Raw genomic sequence first — 21,620 nt, 5'->3', positions numbered from 1 at the left:
GGATATTTTTGAGGAAAGGAGGAAACAAACACTTATTAGCCAATTATTACATGTCAAACCATATTGAACACTTCAAAAATACTAATCTTCACAACAACCCTGAGAGGTAAAGGCTCTTATTAACCCTGCTTTATAGCTGAGAAAACTGAGGCAGACAGAAATTGTGATTTGCTCATCTGGCAAGTTTCTAAGGCTAGATTTGAATCCAGGTCTCCCTGACTCCAGATTCATGAAACTGTAAATGTTATGAACTCGGAGTGGAAAAATAATTTAACAATTTATTTTGAATTCTTTAGCAAAGGATGCAAAGCAAAATCACTGAATAACCAAGACCATCTAAATTTGCTATCAACTTGTCTTTGTCCTCCAATTTCTAGGCTATAGCAGTTAAGACATTTATTTTGAGTTTAGTATTACAGTTCTTCTACAATGTAGCTCTAACTTACCTTTGTAGTCTAAATTCCCCAAAAGTTTTCTGCATTTCAGATATCAAGGGATAATCATTTTTCTTCATACCCTCCCTGTCCTCCTTTGGTGCTTAATGAATATGTCCTGAATTGAAAGTTCAGAGTTTTCTTAGACTGTACCAATAGTGTTTGAGTTAAGGGGTAAGGAATGATCCAGATGTACAACTCCTAGGAAGGGTCTTAGGAACAAGCATAAAAAATTGAATTTGAATGTCTGTTAAGCCACCTACATTGAGTAAATTTTCTCTGATTACCCTAAATTACTTGCATCAAACTTTCTTTATGAAATGAAAACTGTGCTAACTCTCCCCCATTTCTCCCAAACTCAATAAGGAAAAGCAACAAAAAGTATGACAAATATAAAGGGGGGGGGATGGACAGATTCATCTGTGGTTTATCTGAAAAGGACACGGGAATTTTAGTGAAGCTCAGATTCAATGAGTCAACAGTATAATGTAGCAATAACTGCTCATTTGATTTTAGGTTGTATTATGAGAGGTATGTATGAAATTCTCTCTGAATTCTAGGTTGGAAAAGAACTCTGGTCCTGGGTGGGTTCAAGAAGAACTGAGCTCAAATCTGGCCTTATTTTCTTACTGTTTGATTCTGATAAAATTTCAGGAGCAACTAGGTGGCACACTGGATAGAGTGCCAGCCCTGGAGTCAGGAGGTCCTGAGTTCAAATCTAACCTCAGACACTTAATAATTGTCTAACTCTGTGGCCTTGGGCAAGTCACTTAACCCTATTACCTAAAATAAATAATTTTTTTTAAAAAAAGAAAATCACTCTCTGTCTAACTCAATGTATTCATCCCTAAAATGGTGATAGTATTAGCCCCAACCTCCTAAGGTTGTTGCAAAAATCAAATGAGATAATATTTATAAAGCACTTTGCAAATCTTAAAGTGTTATGTAAATGCTAGCCAGCTAATATCATTATTATTGCTATTAATATTGTTATGAAGTTTGGGGTTCAATTTAGGGTGACAGAGTTTGGAAGAACATCAGCAAGCTGGACACAAGCCAGGATTTTGAAGGACCTTAAGATTAAGATAAGATTAGCTGAAAAACTGGGAATGTTTAACCTAGAAAAGAGAAAACTAGTTAGGTATTGTGTGAGTGCACTGGGGAAGAAGGGAATTGATTTGTTTGTTTTTCAAATATCTGAAAGGCTATCACTGAGAATGTTGCATTGGCAACAGGCATATATCCTAACAATCAGAGCATTTTGAAAGGAGGGATAGATTGTTTTAGGTGAGTCTTCACTGGAGAATGGAGACTTAACATTTTGGCAATATGCATTCTCTGCCACCTATAGGTGAACTGAGAGGCCTCTAAGATGGCATCCAACTCAAGTTCTGCAAAAACTCTACATTTTGGTTACTCCTAGAACAAGGAAAATTTGTTAAGTCCATTTAAGTCCTTGGGTTTCTAAGGCTTCTTTGCATGCAAAACTAATGGAAAGGTGTCTAAAAAGTAATCACTACATATCCTATAAAATCTAAAAAATCTCATTTTAAAAACATTTTTGAATGAAAACTTTTTTTTCTATAGCTGAGCAAGGTCTTTCAAATTTTGGATTGACTAACCAACTTGCAAATAAGTCAGTCTTTGTATGTGATTTTATACCAAGAATATATAAGTATTTTAAGCACTGGAACTAGAAGTTAGCTGGCTAGATATTCCTCTTTGAAGGTGTGATTCATTCCAAAGAAGGATAATGATCTGACTGTGTCTCAAGAGGACAGATTTAAGGGACTCTCATTTCTTCTACCTCATTCCCCTTTTGTGGTCCAGAAGATAGAAATATTTGCAATGACGGCATTTGTAGATAATATTTACAGAAGGGAAAAATAGTGTTCCATATTCCAGATATTGTATAAAACTAAGCCAAATGGATTTTTTTGTTCACCATAAAACTAATAGTCAACTCAACTTGTACAAATGGTAGGCTTTAAAATGTGCTTTTGCACTTGCAAAAAAATGTATTTGATATTTAGGAATTAATCCAATATTCTTAGGAGCTGACAAATAGAATTTGCTGATGGTAATCACTCTCAAAGTTCTTACTGCCATCTTACTAATTGCAAAAATCCTTGAAACACAGGATGAATACACCATGCCATATATGCAATCAATACTTTCTGAGTGCTTATATATGCAAACTCCCTCCCAGGAGCTGGAGAGCCAGAGAGCCACAAAGGTGAGCAAATCTTCATCTCTGCCTCCATCAAACTTGCAATCAAACTTGCCAGTTCACAAGCACTGCAAAGACTATCATAATATCAACAACTCTGAACAAGGGGAAGTTCTTTTACAATAAGGTTTATTGTACTTAGAGAAACAGTACCAATAAAACTCTGCTGATATGAGATTTTTTTTGTTTGCATAGTTTCTCCTTTTGTCTCAGTCCCCACACAGAATCATTCCCCAGGACAATAATTTTCTGTTTGTCCCTCTTTCTATATTTCCTAGGATAATAGGTATGGAGTTAGTGGTATCTTAGATCTTCATCTAGAACCAATTCCCTCTCATCTTATGAGGAAATTGAAGCTCAGAGTTCTCAAGAAGTATACTCAGGTTGCAAAATTAGGGTACTTTCCACCATCCAACACTCTCCCTTTAGATAAGATAATGTAAGCATGGACCTAGCTCAAAGTCTTTCTCCTAATTAAGAACTGACTGCATTTTGTTACAAAATATGGCAAATCTATAAAGGGGATGAGTGCCATTTTCTTCTGTTGGGTAGAGCTTTCCTATGAGTTCAACAATTTCCTTTAGTGGTATAGCACTTTTTCAATGGAAAAACCACAGAACTGTAATTGCTCATGAATTCCCCCAACTACTCTGAAGAACATATACAGCTTTTCTCTGGAAAGTATCAAATCCCAGATTGGGGAATGGAAATGTCCTGGGCTTTCTAAGTGTAACTCCTCCAACACTGAGTCATCAGAGACATTTTTTTCCCTAAGTCATTTTCAGGCACATAAAAATCCACAGTGGGACTCACAATTTCCTGGAATCTAAGAGAAATAGTCCCTCATAAAGTCCTTTACAGCTTCCTGCAAATTATATTTCTCCTGAGTGAATTACAATCCACCAACACATAATATTTCCCAGTTCCAAACACGTGTAATGTGTCATTTTGAACCACTCATTTAAGACTCAAGAGACTAACCTTATCAACACTAAGTATTAAATATCTCATTGAAGTTGAATAAGAAAGTTAATGCAGAGAACTAGAAAAAAGAGAATGAAGAGGGAATATCTCCTTAAATTCCTGAGTGAGGTACAGACCTTTATTTCAGAGAGATAATTAGATATGAAGGTCTATTTCTTCCTTTAGAGAATTATTTTCACCATAGGAGGAGGGGGAAAAAAAGCACCATAAAGATTTGATCAATTGAATACAAAGTAAAAATAACTTAATTCAGATAGGATCACACAGTGTCAGATCTGGCATTTTTCTCCCAAGATCTGACAGTTCCTTTCTTGCTTGTCAGGAGAGAAAGAGGGAGAAATCTGGTACCTTTTGCTGTAAACCACCCAAGACATGACTGGGACTGGACTTTATCAAAATCAGGAAACATCTAACAGGGTTGTCCTTGAAGGAAGGCAGAGTAGGCAAAGGTACCTTTTAGAGAGTTGTTTGAAAGAACAACTGAGCCTCAACCCAGACTGATGTAGTGCTGAAAATTCTTACTATTAGAATTACTCATTTGGGTTAAATCTCAGGCAACATGCAAATATGTCACATGAAAGAATTCTGAAGGCTAAGGACTGCTGGCTTAGGTCTTAAAAGTGGACATCATTATTAGGTTGGAGAAGCTAAGAGTCAAATTATAGCAGAGTTACAGAGACTGGATATGACTTGTGTAAGACAGAAAAAATGAAAATTTAGAATTATGTTCTGAAAATTCTAAAACAAAAGTGGTTAAAGTACTCAAAAAAATAATCCATTGCCAAGGCAACCAAGTATTGTGTGGTACTTAAAGAAACCACACTTTTATCCTAAAGTCTTTATTCAATAACTGGAAAGACAAGGTCTACTATGCAGAATGACTAAGCAGTTACCTAACATTTATTAAATGTCTTCTAGGTGCTAAGGTTATAATGAAAAAAATTAAGCAGTCCCTGGCCTCAAGTTACTTATGACTCATCAGATATATAGGTAACTTCAGAATAAATACAAGAAAAATGACTCTTGAGTTGAGCTTTGAAAGGAAAATAAGAATTCAAAGAGGTGGAGGAGAGAGAGTAAATGAGTATCTCCCAGAATAGATGGTGAGGCAGCTAGGTGGTACAGTGGATAGAGCAATGGTCCTGGAATCAGGAGAATCTGAGTTCAAATCTGACCTCAGACACTTAATAATTATCTAGTTATGTGACCTTGGGCAAGTCACTTAACTCCATTGACTTGGAAAAACAAAACAAAAAAAAACAGAATAGTACATGGAATGTTCCATGTGTTGGGCTGTAGCATATACAGAAAGGAATAATATGCAATGTGCCAGTTATCAATAGATTTTTATTATTACATGTATGTAGAATAACTACATTATTTATAATAAATATTTATTATTTTCACACATATTTATATTATATGTATATAATATAGTTAGAAATAGTTTCATGTATTCTTTTTTCTTTCTTACATACCTAACAACTTAAAAGCAGAGTCTCTTAATGTTGGGATTGCTGTTCAAAGGATATGGTATTTGTAGAAATATTTAGCCTATATTTCCAGATTGGCCTCCAAATAGATTATATCAATTTGAGTCAGCAGCATATAAATGTACATATTTCCTCACATCCCTGTTACTTAATTTTGCCATTTGTACTTATTTTTTTTTTAATTTTCACAGCTCTAAATAGCATGGGCACAGCCCAACAACATGACAGGAAGCATATATTTATTTCCTCCAGAAGAAGGTGAAGTTTGCACACTGATTCCCTTTCTCCTGTGGTCCTCTGCCAGCTCAATTTAAATGGCAATGCTATGATCTAATAGGTCCAATGGCCCCAACTTTTATCCTAGGGCTTGGTTCCCCCAAATTCCATAAGGATATAGGTTAGAATATGACCAAGTTCCACTCACTTTTCTGGACAACCACAGCAACCTCTCATCATACAATATTCCACTTTGGATTTGCTGTTCCATCTGCTTTCAAAGTCATGAGCAAGATACTTCCCCACCTCCAAAGCTGGGTACTTTCCAGTATGCTCCCTCCCTACCTGCTTTCCTGCCTACTTGTCTGTATTGTCTCTCCCTTTAGTTTATAAGCTCTTTGAGGACAGGAACTGTCTTTCTTTTTATTAACTGTATCCCTAGCATTCAACATAATGACTGGTGCTTCATAGGCACTTAATAAATTCTTTGGATTGGGTTTAAATGCCCCTAGAAATAAGAATTGCGAGTTAAATCTTTGTCAAACTAGTAGGCATGGGTGGCATACTCCAGTGTAGTTTTAATTTCTATTTTTATTTTTATTATTCAGGCAATTATTTGTGATTCATATATTTTCTTGTCTTAAGTTGTCATTCTATTATTTGATATTGTGATTGAGGATCACCTTCGGACATTTTTCTTTTTATGGTACACTGGATGTCAAATTTTTAGCAGGATGGTTCAGTAGGAATAACACTGGATTTAGGGAAGACATGGATTTGGAATCCTGATTCTGACACTATTTAATATTGGACAAGTCATTAAAATTCTCTAAGATGCAATTTCCTCAAAATAAAATTTCCCAAGTAGCTCATACATTTGTTGAACATAAGGACAATTGATTGTTTAATCTTTATATCCATATCTCTTGAATATGCTGCAACTATTTTTAACCATCTGTTGTTTTTATCCTAGTGATATGGTATATAATTTTCAAAATATTATGAAACCTAAGTATCTATCTTGATAATTTTTAAGTACTTCAGTGAAAAAAAGTTAATGTCTTAAATCAGATTAATTTTTCATGTTATTTTCTGGTAACATTTTAATTTTTTATGTTTACCTTTTTTGAAAATCTAAATTTTTCATACCATGATGAAATTCTATTTTTCTAAACAAACCTTGACTCCTTTCCTCAATTTTGATTTTTTGGGGGGTACATTGAAAAAAATCTCTAGATTTAAAGGTTCAAATCTAAACTCTTCTACATATATTGCTAATTGTGTGGCCTTTGATAAGAACCTTAATGTCTTTGGGTTTCAGTTTCCTCATTTGTAAATTGAATATATTGGACTAGAGGATTTCTCATAATTCTTAACCTATACATATACATGTATATATGCATATAGGCTCATGTAATATACCTATATACATACATGGATTGTATCATATTATGTTATTATATTACATTTATGTGGTTATTTTATTATATTTCTGGGTTCTCCAGGTTGTTTTCTCTCCCCCCAAAAAAATAACTTGGAAATTTTTTTGCTAAACTTGCCTCAAGCCAAGCTATTAATCTCAGCTTTTATAGCATATGATGCTAGATGTAAAAGGGTTAATAAAGAACTTATTAGAAACAGAGAACAGCAACAACAAAAATTGTGAAAGCAAAGAAACCAATGACTTTATAGACAACTACTCCAGATCCATATTGAAATAAAATCATGGAACAGATTTTTGGCAAAGGTTATAGAGGCATTTCTATTATTTCTTCTTTCATCTTAAATTTATCTGAGGAACCTTGATACAAAATGCCTTTTTTTTCACTTTTGGGCATGTTTTCTATGTCTTTCACCCTTTTTAGTCAATTTCTCTTCCAGGAGCTGTCCACTTAACCCCATTAACCCCATTGCCTTGCAAAAAAACTAAAAAAAATTCTTTGAATGAATTGCCTTTTCTTCCCATATATACTACCATTAGTCTAGTTTTAGGGCAATATTACCTCTCTTCTTCACAATAGTTTCCTAATTAGTCTTCCTCCTTCTAGTCTCCCATTCTCATCTATCCTGCAAACTATTACTAAATTAAAATTCTTAAAAAAACAAGTCTGACTATGGATTACTCTCACGTTCAATGGTTCTCTATCATCTGCCCCTAAATAAAATACAATCCTGCTACAGCTCTGGTCTCATTTTTCAGTTTTATTTCTTATCACACCTCCTCAAGCATTCTTCACTCCAGTCATATTGTCCTATTATTATAATACTCCAAAACTGACATTCCATCTCCTCTCCCCTGTTTTCTCCTATGCTATCCTCCACGTCTGAATGAATCCCCTCCCATCTCTGCCTCTAAGCATTTGTAATTGTTTTCAAGACTTGGCTCAGATACTAGCTCTTCGATGAAGTCCTTCTTCATTGCCTGCCTCTTCTAATTACTCTGTATTTTTTTTTGGTAAAGTCAGCTTCTTGGTGGTAATGAATATTTGTTTCTTTGTATTCCCAGTGTATAAATACCTTACATATAACTAGGTATTTAATAAGTGCTGGTAATCTTAGCTGAATATCTTATCATTTTCTTCTTTAGCTTTCCTATTCCTGTTGGGTCATAGAAAAAATAATAAGATAGCATAGCAAAAACAAGATCCAAAGGCAGAATATTTGTCATGAAAAGACAAAAAACTGAAGAGTCACTGCTGTGGCATTTAATTCACTTTCAGGTTAATGTTGACTTTCCTTTTATCTCTGACATTTGATGCTAATTTGCCTCTGTAGAAAATTATAGCAAGAATGATTCTGTTTATGAAAAACTAATTTAGATCACAAGATAAACAGATTTAATTTTTTTTTCATATAGGAATAAATGACAAATTTCTAATTGCATTAGTAACACTGGCAAATTTTCTAACTATTTGTTTTGTAATGAACATAAAAGTAGTCCTGAAAGGGGGGGGGGGGAGTAGCTGATCAACCTGATGAGTTCCCCATCAACTTAGTGAGGATATGTGGTATAGCACTTTGAAGTTAAACTCCAATGGAGACAGACATGCCTTGGCACCTTGGTGAGAGAACATAGGAAACTCTGCTACTTGACCCCCAGTGACTAGGGACACCTCAGAAAAGCTTACCAACTGAGAGTGAAGATGATGGACTTTTGTCAGATGAGCCATATTTATCTGTTGTATGTAGAAGTTCATATTTTTAAATCTCTGTCTTCATTGGACTTAAGTTGTAGTAAAGAAGCTTGGAAGCATGTTCTCTCTCTCTCTCTCTCTCTCTCTCTCAGACACACACACACACACACACACACACACACACACACACACACACACACAAACAGATAACACATCCTAGAGCAATTATTTGGAACCCAAGAGATGGAGCACAGTGGCAAACTATATATGCTCTTCAGACCTCAGGCTACTAGTGTCCTAGATATTTCTGTTTCATTTTACAAACCAAGATCAAAGATCAGAATTCCTGTGGATAGATATTTTCTGGTCAGCTGGCTGAAGTATTAAGAGTATGGTTTTCCAGTTCATCAAATCATAGAATCATAGATTTAAATGTAAAAGAGACTTAAGAGGTCATCTAATCTAAGCAAGCATTACAGATAAGGAACTGAAGATTCAGAAAGGTTAAACAACTGTTGATGTCACTATGCTGACAAGTGTTAGAGATGGAATTTAAATCTGTGTTTTAAATTATTACTCTTTCAACTATAACCAAGATGGTGGCAGCCAAGGCATTGAAACAGGTAAGGAAGGAAGGAAGACACAGTAGCTTATAATACAGGACAGCACAATAAAACATGAATAGAAAAACTGATCATATCTGATAGGAAAGCATCTACTTCATTTTTAGCAATCACTGAAAAACAGATGATACCATTCTGTCCTGGAAAGTTCTAATGAAGGTAAAATAATTTTGTTGATTTAGTCAGAAATATCCATTGTGATAGAATCTATTAAAAGGATAGATGGCTAATGAAACAAATGAACATTAGCCCCAATATAAAAAGACACATGGGCAGTGATATTCTCAATAGCATACAATAGATGCTTAATACATGACTGTTTAATTTAATTTTAGTGTAACCAAATTTAACTATGGTGTGCCTGATCCCTTTGACTATTCCTAGATGAGACTATCTCCCTCTTCTGTCTTTAAAAAACCATCATGAAAATGATTTTGAACAAAATTAGTTGAGGTTCAGTTCAATTCAACAATTTTATTAAATACCAATAAAACAGAAAGAAATCTAGCCTTCATTGAGCTTACTAGTAGTAGGGATAAGACTTGAACATAAATACTAATAAGACAAATAAAAAGGAGAGAACTATATTTTAAGGAATTTGAGAGAAATGAGAATACTTCTGATGAAAGATGATGTGGAAAACTTCATAAAAGAGGTAGCAACTGGGCTGAACAAATTTTTGCTGTCTACAGATAAATTATCCATAAAGATGTATTTCATTAATATAGAGTTCCTTCTTTGTAATTCATTTTACCTTCTTGGCTATTCCAAGTTACAGCAGTTTTGAAAATCATGATATGCATTTATATGACCCAAAAGAGTCAATGAATATATTCCATCCAACAGATTCAGAAAGATTGGCATTCTCACTTTGCTATTGCCTCATTCTGAGCACCATGAGTTAAACAAACATTTGTCTCTTTCCCTAGCTACTAAATGTTTTCTGTTTAATTCTATGAAGATTACTGAAGTATGACTAAAAGCACATCTAGAATTACAAAATGTCAGATGATAAGAACCCAGAAGCATCTTGTGGCATAGTTGACAGAGGGCTGGACCTGGAGTGGGGAAGAACTGAGTTCAAATTCAGTCTCTTATACTAGCTGAGTGACCTTGGGTAAGTCATTTAACCTCTATCTCAGTTTCCTCAACTGTAAAATAAGGATATTAACCTCTATCTCACAGGGCTGTTTTGTGGCTAGAGTAGATGCTCTATAAATGTTTGTTTCTTTCTTCCTTCCCATTTGTCCTTTCTGGTAGTATCTGTTCCTTAAAACTTTTTAATTTACTTTTAATTTACATTACATTAGTGTAGGGAAATCTTGATGAGAATGTCAATGCAGACCAGAAGTTCTCTTGTAATTCAGTCTTACAGAATTGCCTAGTTAAAGTGACTGACTATCCAGTGTGAAAAAGCCATTACAGATGTCTGTCATAGGCAGGATTGAAACTTGGGTCTTTTTGGCTCTAGGGCCAGCTCTCAAACTGCTAAACCAGACTACCTCTCTTTAATTTTTCTCTCTAAATTCATTGAACAAGTATTTGTTAGTTCTTTGTTTCTTCTAGCATCAATAAAATGAGGCTAATTATAGCATCTCACTTGCAGGGTTGTTATGAGGATCAAATGAGATAATAATTGTATAGCTCTTATTGCAAGGTTTGGCATATAGTAGGTGCTACATAAACATTAGTTTATCATTATCATCATCATAATCATTATTATTACAGTATCCTGACTTGTATAATTTTCCAAAGATTACAAAGTCAAATAGGATTTGGGACATGTCCTCAGCATATCAAATAGTTCCCCCAAATGCATCATTCCAAATCAAAACTCATCAATTAAATGATTAGCCCCAGTGTCCAAAGAGAACATTCTAAGTAACAGCAGAAGCCCTGCCACCAGAGGAAAGAGTCCTCAGCAGGCCACTGTTTGATCTGATCCAAAATAATCATTACATATTTTGCCCACCTTCACAATGAATTTACAGCTTTTAAAGCTTTCTTGCCTAAATCAGTCCATCTGCACTTCTCAATAACTTAGGATGTTTGCCAAGCAGGTATCCTACAGGTAGGGAAGCTTAAGCCTCTGAGAGATATAGGTAACTAGCAGGAAGCGAACAGGCCTTGTGAATGCTAGCTCAGGGCAAGATGAAATTCTTGCTATAAATTCAAAATGTTACCCTTACCCAAGGCCAATGAGAAATAGAGGAAGTTTAATTTGTGACATTTAAAGATGATTTCCTCACCAGAAATGATCATAGAAACCTCACATGAGAATGCACATGCACACAAACACATACATGTAAAATGATCAAAACTGATTCTGTATCATTTTTCTTACTGATTCTATTTACAGTTAATTGATTTTGTCTTATTACTGCTTAAGTCAAGGTTCTCTGTTTCTGAACTTAGCTCTAAGGTCTATAATGGCTTAAGTTTTAAAATGCTATTCAACTAGAGAAGAGCACTCATAATATGGTTTTATACACACACACACACACACACACACACACAGATCTGAAAGACATTGTATATGAAAGGGTTGTTAATCTAAGGTATGAGAATATAGTTGATTTTTTTAGATAACTTTATTTCAATATAATTGTTTTCTTTTGATGCCAAGTATTTTAAAACATTATTCTGAGAAGAGGTCCACAGGCTTCAGTCAAATGGTCAAAAGGATGTAGAACATATAAAAAAAAGTTAGGAACCATTTTGAGGAGGATTGACTTTGCATTCTGAAAGATTTCAGTTCAATACTTGCCTCTGATATACCCTAGGAGCTGTGTGAGCATGTTATGTACCATAGGATTCCCTAACAGTATCTTATAGACAATCTGCCAAATTATAATTGTGCAGGGAGCTTACATACCATGAGTTCCTTGCACAAATGAAATCAGAGGCCTGGAGAAAATAACATAAGGACCTAAGTAAAAGATTATTAAAAAGTACAATGGAGAAAGCCACAGTGACTCTAGCATATAAATAATGTTGTGCAAGACTAAGCATGAAAAATGTTATCCAGGTGTAACAGCCCAATTGCTGGGCTAAATGGGAGTGAAACACTCACCCTATTCTAAAGAGGCCCCCCTTAGCTCTGGGTACACCCTTAGAGATTATGTTTAGTTTAGTGGCCCCTAAAAAAAAGAGGATTGAGTTCTCATTCCCTTATTCTCCTTTTAAATTGAGAGTTCAGTCTTGGTTCACACCCATGAGCTTAAATTTAATCATCAAACAGCAACACAACTGCCATTATACTTTCCTTCTAGGGATGTCCTTCACACAGATTAGCAATGCAATGGTTAACCACATTCTTCTTAGAGAAATGCCTTTAAAAATCAAAGCAAACAACTGAAGAAAAAAAGAGATTGGGAAAGAGGTATGACTCCATCCTGGGAGGAAGAATGGGAGGAACAAGAAAAAAGAAGAAAGCTGAAGAAAAATAAGCAATCATATTTCTTTTCTCAGTGACATAACTGGTTCCAGTAACTCAACATTTATCTTTTTCTTAGCTTTCTTTCTAAGAAAGTTTAGTTTTCTTAGCTTATACCTCTTGTGGCCCCTAGGCTGACACTTCTCCTCAAGATCATGGTCATTAACACAACCCTGATGGATCCTCTAATGTCTGCACTTTTGCACTCCATCTCACTTGTTCCCAGTGCTGTTTCCACTTCCCCTCCCTCTCCCTTTCAAGATAGCTTCTCCTCAGTCAATTCCAATTGTGTCAAGCTTGAGGCAGAGATCTGAGAGATGGAAGAAAAAAATGCTGGGGGGATTTTGATATGGACCAGCAGTCTTCCATCTCCAGCATCTATATTCCCATGGCAACCCTAAAATATATGATCAGAAGAGAAGGTATCTTACAGAGAAAACAGTCTGTCAGCCTGAGGACTATGCTTGTTCCCAAAAATGTTTTATTAAAAGAAAAAACAAAAAACCTAGGTCTCCAGTATTTCTTTTGGACATATGTTCTCTCTCTCTCTCTCTCTCTCTCTCTCTCTCTCTCTCTCCTCATACATACATTATATATATATATATATATATATATATATATTTATATATATTTGTTTATATAGATACACTTAAAAACATTTATCAATATATTGAGAGATCTTCCATTTTGAATTGCTGAAAGTACCAGCAGATTTCAAGTTCAAATATGACAACAAATTGTAGGTGTATCACTCAAGGATCAGCCTAAATAAATTCAGAAAGACTCATCACTAATTCAGTTGTAGTATATTAAATATTTCAGCCACAATAAATCTCATTTATCATCTACAAAGTCACAGAGGAAATGCAGTCTATGGTCAGGGTAAAATTGTGCACATGGATGAAAACATCAATCGCCAGAGTACCCCCCCTACCTGTCAGCATAGCTAGAAAGGTACTCCAGGTAGATAATGATCTGAGTCTGAAATGCAACAGAAATTCCAAAGAGGAAACAGTCAAGAGTATTTGGGAAAGTATACAATAATTTTAATACTCCTAAATAGTTCATTGCTTTTTTTCAGTCCATTTCTCTAACAATATTCTCCAAGTGATACATGCCATATGGTTATGAATCCTAAAACATCATTATGTTAGAAGCATCATGGAGGGTTTCTTGGGTCATTGCATGACCCCTGGAGGGTGTGCAAACAGACAGTCAGACCAGCAGGTCAGCACAGGAGCTGAGGAGTGCTGCAGAAAACGGAGTGTTCTTTCTCACTTGGCTCCACAGTCAAGTAAGGAGGATGTCAAACCTGGCTCCCTGTGGCATTTCTTATTTAATCCCAAGCTTTTCTTCTCAGCAGCATTTTTTGTCAGCTCCCATCTGCTTAGAAGGGGAAGGTCTTGGGGCTGTCAAGGGTGGAATCTCATCCATGAACAGTGTTCCAGATTGTGAATAAGGGAAGAGGGAGGGGGGATACCTGGAGTGAATCAAAGCTCATTGTTGCTTAGGACTCTGTAGTGTACTCTGTTTCCTTGCAATTGAAATGAGAATCCAAAAGTCAATGGAAAAGAGATGAGAAGTAGCATCCACCTCAGAAAACTTAGCATCAAATAAGGGACCATTTGTAGGATTGGGAAGAGAAGGGATGATAAGTCTCCATTATTTTTATACAGCATAGGGATCTCTAGATCCAAATTTGATGCTTTCTATCTTTCACTAAATCTCTCTAGTTCTCAAGCTACTTCATCTATAAAATAAGGGAGTTGGACTAGATGGTCTTTTCTACCTCTGATATAATAGAAGGGAGACAGATAACTGCAAAGGAGGGAACTAGGGGGAAAATGCTATAAGAAGTCTGAAAATGAAGAGATTTTCCTTTCAGTTTGGGGGAAGGAAACATAAGGGTAGGGTGAGGGTGGTATTAGAAAAGAATTCATGTAGGAATTCAGACATTATTTGGTTCTTGAAAGAATAGAAAGATTTCAACAGGAGAGACGGGAAGAGAGTCCTTTCCATTGTAGGCATAAGGAACATAGTTGTTTCATTATCTCCCTTTAGCAAAATTTTATGGCCACCTGCCTCCCCTGTGCACACACACACACACACACACACACACACACACACACACCCATAAGAACACCTCTAATTCATTTTATTATCCTAACTCTATCCCAAAAAAAAATCTACGTTGAAGTAGGCAACAATTTTCTTGTTCTCCAAGAAGACATTTTACGAAGACACATATATCCTGTATCATAAAAGGATCACCCTTGGGCTCTGGTGAGAAGGCTGCTATTTGAGGCTGATTCTCTGAATCTGTCTTTTCTTATATAATTACTGAATCCTGCAACTGAAATGCTGGACAGAAATTTTGCAAATACATGCACATACACACCACCACCACCATCACCATGATCTTTTACCTAAATGGCAGAATATAACTCTGTACCATCTATTTCTATTCTAATTGTCTCCTGAAGCTTAAAGGATTTCAGAATATGAAATGCAATCATAAGCAAACACATATTCCTTCTGGATTTATATTAAAATGCAGAGCATCTAGTGATCATTAGGTAGAGACAGTTTTTGCTACTTTTTTACTGACCCAAGATGAAAAACCATCAATATAGCTCAAAATATAATGAGCTATGGCAGCAAAACTAGCCACAACTATCAAGTAAACTAGTCTTTAAAATGTTCTGCACAGCAAACAATATCTGTTAAGTAATTAATTATTTCTAGCTAATAAGACAGCTCTTCCTAATAATGCTGACACAGGACAAACATTGGATGTGAGCAAGACTTCTATTAGCCCACTTTCATAAAATGTAATATGGTTTTACATACTAGTCATTTATACCATCTTATCCCCAAAGAAACAGATTTACAGACTCTCAGCACAGTATGGCACAAAGAACATTGGAATGAAGTTTTAAAAAATCGCCTAGCTCTTCAAATTCCTAGCAGCAATACCTTGGGCAACTCATTTCAAAACGCTAAACCTTGAATTCCCTGTCTGTAAAATAGTGAGAGGTTTTTCAGCCTTGCTTACCTCACAGATCTATGGAGATCAACCAATCAAATTACATTATGTGTAATTGCTTTAAGAACTAGAAATCATTATATAAATATACATTTTTATTTCTCAATCAATTAACTTGGTCAATTAACAGAATCAAAGGAGGGTCTCTAGTACATTCTATAAATTTACTGAATTTAGTGGGTTATTGTTGTTATTGTTTTTGCTTGGTAGTTTTTGAGAAATTGGAGGGGAGCAGGACTGGACTTCTGATTTAATTGATAAAGGTAACTATCAATGAGGAAAATTCTTCTATAAATATAAGTCATCATCTGCTCAATGATTTATGATTTAAAAGAGTTGTTCAGGGCACTGAATGATTAAGTGACTTGCCCAGCATCACATAGTCGATATATGTCAGTCAGGGCCTTGAACTCATCGTTTTCTGATTTTGAAATATCTCTGATTTTGAAGATTTCATCACATTGTCTCTATCCACTCAATGAGTATTATTATGATTTGCAATTGCACCAAGAGTAAAAATATTCTTAAATGGGGGGAGTTTACATAGGTCAGAAGAGAGATTAAAACAATCAACCAGATATATTTAGTTTTTGGATATAGGGTGTGCAGTTGGATATTTCTCTGCCTCTCTCTCACCTGGTTCCAAACATGAGCCTCTCTAATATGTACTAAGATTCTTCTAAGCAACAAAAGAGAACCATATAGAACTTGATAACCAAAACTCGATTGTGAAAATGAACAAGACAAGCTATAATGATTTAGGTCTGAAAGTGGCAGCAGAATGTAGCTCGCACTTAAGGCTCCTATGTCTGTACCCCAGGAGACTGAATTGACATCCCACAGAGTGAACACACCTACCAGGAAATGGAACTGGACACCTGAGCTCAAGAAATTAACTTAACTGTTTAGTTAACGGTCTTAAGCTTATATTTCACATCCATACCTGGAGCCTGAGAATAGTTTGCATTTGGCAGTATAAGAAAATACTGAAACAGTAACACAGCAGGCAGCTGCCTTTTGATGAACAATGGTGGGAGACAGCATTCTGAAATAAGTTTTCAGAGCAGAGGAAATGACAATTTCTAACAGTGCGCATGCATCATAAATGCCTATCTTGGCCAGTCTTCATGATGGCAGAGGCAAGCTGGCTTGCCAAGAGGATTTAAGATTATCACTCCTATCTATGTTGTTTCAGGAATTGACATGGTCTCTATTCACTAGAATTGATTGTGGTGGAAGTAGTGGGATATGTGTGTGTATGTATTTAAGCAATTAATTTCCACTCTCCTGGACCCAACTTCATCCGTAAAATTTGATGATTCATCGGATAATAGATTTATAGATAGAAGCCTTAGTGATCATCTTGTACAGTCCTTTTAAAAATAAGGAGATTATATCAGTTGTCAAGGGTCACACATAGTATTAAGTAGCAGATGTAGCACTGATCCCGGGTCCTCCAGCTCCAAAAACAATACACTTGTCCTGTGCTGTCTCACTTATAGATAGACAAATCTCCAAGGTTCTGAATATTGTGATTCTGTGATCTTTTCAAGTGTGGTTGTGTTTTTTTTTTCCAAGAGCATATCATGAAGAACAAATCTTACTGGAGCAGTTTCAAAAACTCAAAACACAAACCTCACTTGTTCAGAAAACCAGATATAAATTCCAGAAAAAAAAGGTATACAAACATATAATACATACGCGTGTATATGTACAGCATATAATAATCACTCATATATTATGTGTATATCACCATTAGACATAATAAAAATATATACTAAGCACGTTCACTATTCAAAACTTAATGGTAAATTCTAAGGGAAATTAAACTTAGAAAATACATCATCCCTGCCCTCATGGAGCTCACTGTCTAATAAGGAACTCATAAGTTTGAAAATTCAGAATTGGAAGCAGAATTGGATGAGGGAAGATAGCAATTGCAATAAAACAAACAAGTGATAAGGCCACTGAGATGGAATCAGGAATAGTTAGGAAGTAACTAAATGTATATGAACAAAATAAATTTGTGTACAATGAAGGAAACAATCAACAGTCATCAAAAACATTTAGCCTAAGCTGAAATCCTACAACTGACTCAGGAAATGCAATTGAAAATCTGTACAAGACATGATAATAATTACACCTTGAGATGAAAGATCTGACATCCAAGATTTATGGCCTGACTAATTAGTAGAGAACATTAAATTCTTTTATTTCTGTATTACAATAAAGTTGAAGAATGAATTATGATAATGTAATCTCTCAGATTGACAATTGTGTTGTAAAGAGCAGGTAAGTGGTGCAATGAATAAAACATTGGACCTAGTTGTGTGACCTAGGACAAGTCACATATCTTTTTGTCTCAGTTTCCTCAACTGTAACATGGAGATAATTAAATCTACTTCTTAGCATTGTCATGAGGATCAATAATTTTTAAATAAATACTATTTGTAAGATATTTATAGATAATATTTGGAAAATACTTAATACTGTCTGACATAGTAGGTACTATATACTCATTATATCATTATTATTAAAATATAAAGTGCTAGATAAATGAGTTAAAGATAAAACTTGTAATTCTACAATAGGACTATAACTCAAATTCATGCAACATCACTTCACAACTTTCTTAGGGTCAGTCGATATCAGAGGCATCTGTTGAATAGAATAGTAGGAAGAGAGTTGGTGTCAAAGCCATGGAAACCTGCCTCTAATTCGTAAGGATTATATAACTCTAAGCTAGCCATAGATGTCTGAGCTTATCCTTTTCAGGTGATCCTTCTTAAAAGAAAATATGATTTTAATTAATAAATTTACTAATAGCCATTCTCCTTTTAGAATATTATCTAGTTCTTCTTCTAGCCTTATTACATAGCTTTGTGCATAGGACACTGGGTCTTCTAGACTTTAAGTAGCAAAAAAGGTACTAACATTCAATGATGGAGAGGAGTTTCCTCACCTGGAAGTACCTTACAACAATGAAATAGCAAGTCTGGGTTCCTTCCTAGTAATACAAATAATTACCTGCTAACAATAATGCCAATTCTAAAAAGTAGCATTTTAAAAAACCGTTCTTCAATTTTTTTTAATCTCTGGACTCCTCTACACTTTAAAAAGTACTGAACCCTCTCACAAGAGCTTTTGTTTATGTGGATTATCTCTATTTATGTTTGCTGTTAACAGAAATTAAAATGTCTTAGTTTTATTATGAAAATAGTTTTGATTTCATGGACCTCATGACATTGCCCCCCCCTCCATGGTACCTGGATCATACGTTAGAACTTAGGCAAATCATTTTTAACCTCTGTTTGCCTCAGTTTCCTCAGTTTCAGGATTAGTGTGAGGATCAAATGAGATAACATTTAAAATACTTTGAAGGTGAAATACAAAATGATAGTTAATTTTTATTATTATTGGTTCATCTTCTTTATTGATTACTATAGCCCATTTTTTTACTACAGCCCTTTTAACAACTGATCAGCTTTGAATGTTATCATGAACCACTGAACCAAAAGAGGTAAGTATCCAAAAATATCCAACACTAATCATTTTTTGATTTGCCCTATGTACAAAGGTAAGTATTAAAACTAGAGAAGATCCAGATAATATTCTCAAAGGAGTATGAACATTAGTAAATTTATTGATTATAGTCCTACTTATAATTCTGTTAAGAAGGGATCGCCTAGAGGGGCGGAGCCAAGATGGCAACAAGAAGGGATCGAGTCTTAGGAGCTCTCTGATAAAACTCATCAGCTAAGGACTCTAACTAAACTTTCAAGAGACAGAACCCGCAAAGGGACCCAGTGAGGCAGTTCTCCTACTCAAGGTAACCTGGAAAAGAGCAGAAAGGCTCTGCTCCCCGGGGTCAGAGGGGCGCCCGCCAGAGGGGTGGCCCGCCAGAGCCAAAGAACTTCAGCCTCCCGGAGGCAGCCCCAGGGTGCTGGGAGTCTCAGCTAACAGCAGCAGGGGAGTCTCCTGAGCTGCACCCCAAGAAGCACCGGGCACAGAGTGGAGGAACGGTGGGGGGGGGACCTCTGCCAGAGTGAGCACATGGAGCCCAGGAGGCACACAGGGAACAGAAGCAGGTGGAGCCAGTAAGCAGGAGCCCCCAGGGCATGAGCCCATTGAGCTGAGGGAGGGGAGTGAAGAGAGACTGCAGAGCTCTGTCCTCTGCCCCTGGAACAGGACTCTGGGGCTCTGACCACATTCAGATCCTGATCGCAGTCTAGGCCCCTCCATAGAACAGCAGGGCCCCCCCCCACCTGAGCGCCGTGGCAGACAGAGGTGCTTATGGTCATTCACAGACCAGGAGGGAGGACAGAGCCTCACACACTGAGACCCTTGTGGGAGTGTCCCAAAAGCTCTGGAAGCACCCCCAAACCAGGCCCAGGCTGGGAAAATGAGCAAGCAGAGAAACAAAAAGAAGACTATTGAGAAATATTTTGCAAATGAGCCCAAGAAGGATCAAAATACTCAGTCTGAAGATGAGGAGGCACAAGCTCCTGCATCTAAAGACTCCCAAGAAAAACAGAAATTGGGCTCAGGCTATGACAGAGCTCAAAAAAGACTTTGAAAATCAAATGAGGGAGTTGGAAGAAAAACTGGGAAAAGAAAGGAGAGAGATGCAGGAAAAACATGAAAATGAAGTCAGCAGCTTAGTCAAGGAAATCCAAAAAAATGCTGAAGAAAATAGCATGGTAAAAACCAGCTTAGGTCAAATGGATAAAACAGTTCAAAAAGTTATTGAGGAGAAGAATACTTTAAAAAGCAAAATTGGCCAGATGGAAAAAGAGACAAGAAAACTCTCTGAGGAGAACAAATCCTTCAGACAAAGAATAGAATTCAGGGAGATTGATGAATTTACCAGAAATCAGGAATCAATACTTCAAAACCAAAAAAATGAAAAATTAGAAGAAAATGTGAAATATCTCATTGAAAAAACAACTGATATGGAAAACAGACTTAGGAAAGATAATTTAAAAATTAATGGAATACCTGAAAGTCATGATCAGGAAAAGAGCCTTGACATCATTTTCAAAGAATTACTACAGGAAAACTGCCCTGATATTCTAGAAGCAGAGGGCAAAATAGAAATGGAGAGAATCTACCGATCCCCCAGAGAAAGAGATCCCAAAAAACCAACCCCTAGGAATATTATAGCCAAGTTCCAGAACTCCCAAGTCAAAGAGAAAATATTGCAAGCAGCCTGAAGGACATAGTTCAAATATCGTGGAGCTGCAGTCAGGATCACATAGGACTTAGCAGCAACTACATTGGAAGCTTGTAGGGCTTGGAATATAATATACCGGAAGGCAAAAGAGCTTAGAATGCAGCCAAGAATGAACTACCCAGCAAGGCTGAATGTCCTCTTCCAGGTAAAAAGATGGACTTTTAATGAACCAGGGGAATTTCAAATGTTCCTTTTGGAATGGCCAGAGCTGAACAGAAGGTTTGATCTTCAGATATAGGACTCAGGTGAAGCATGGAGATTGGAGGAGAGGAGGGAAATATGAGGGACTTAATGATGATGAACTGCATGTATTCCTGCATAGAAAAATGACACTGATAATACTCATATGAACCTTCTCAGTTAATAGAGCAGGTAGAGAGAGCTTTTATAGTTGAAGCACAGAAGAAAGCTGAATCCGAAGATAAAATATGGTGTAAAAATGGAGTCAATAGAAAAAAAGGGAAATGGAATGGGAGAAAGAAAAAGGAGATGGGGAATAGTCCAAGATATTTCACATAATAAGATTTTTTTTTTATTACAATGAGCTATTGCAATGATATGGAAGGGGGAAGACAAGGGGGGGGGAACCTTTGCTCTCATCAGAGATGGCTAGGAGAGGAAACAGCATATATACTCAATGGGGTATAGGCATCTGGAGTAAGAAGGAGGGGGGGAGCAGGGGAAAGGGTTGGGGATATGAATAAAGGAGGAGAGGATGGACCATGGGGGGAGAGTGGCCAGATATAACACATTTTCTTTCTTACTTCATGCAACGGGCTGGTATTAGAAGG

At 36.2% G+C, this 21,620-nt stretch overlaps 1 protein-coding gene and 1 pseudogene across 2 annotated transcripts in view; one reads left to right on the top strand and one right to left on the bottom strand.

Annotated features, from left to right (window-relative positions):
- The window catches only part of SH3GL2 (SH3 domain containing GRB2 like 2, endophilin A1), a 229,521-nt gene that overhangs the window by 69,695 nt on the left and 138,206 nt on the right, over positions 1-21,620 (bottom strand). Inside the window, exon 1 of one of the 2 annotated variants that reach the window (XM_074196019.1) lies at positions 447-1,028. The exons of the other annotated variant lie outside the window; for it this stretch is intronic. The gene's annotated coding sequence lies outside the window, so the exon portion shown is untranslated. Of the gene's footprint in view, positions 1-446; positions 1,029-21,620 lie in introns of those variants that run through there. 2 annotated transcript variants of the gene reach the window in all.
- Positions 9,088-21,620, top strand: part of LOC141495075 (large ribosomal subunit protein eL31-like) — an 87,936-nt pseudogene continuing 75,403 nt past the window's right edge.

Source organism: Macrotis lagotis, chromosome 8 (genome assembly GCF_037893015.1).
Source record: "Macrotis lagotis isolate mMagLag1 chromosome 8, bilby.v1.9.chrom.fasta, whole genome shotgun sequence".
NCBI lineage: Eukaryota > Metazoa > Chordata > Mammalia > Peramelemorphia > Peramelidae > Macrotis > Macrotis lagotis.
Note: the sequence above shows the minus strand (reverse complement) of the source record. Positions and strands in the feature narration are given on the sequence as shown.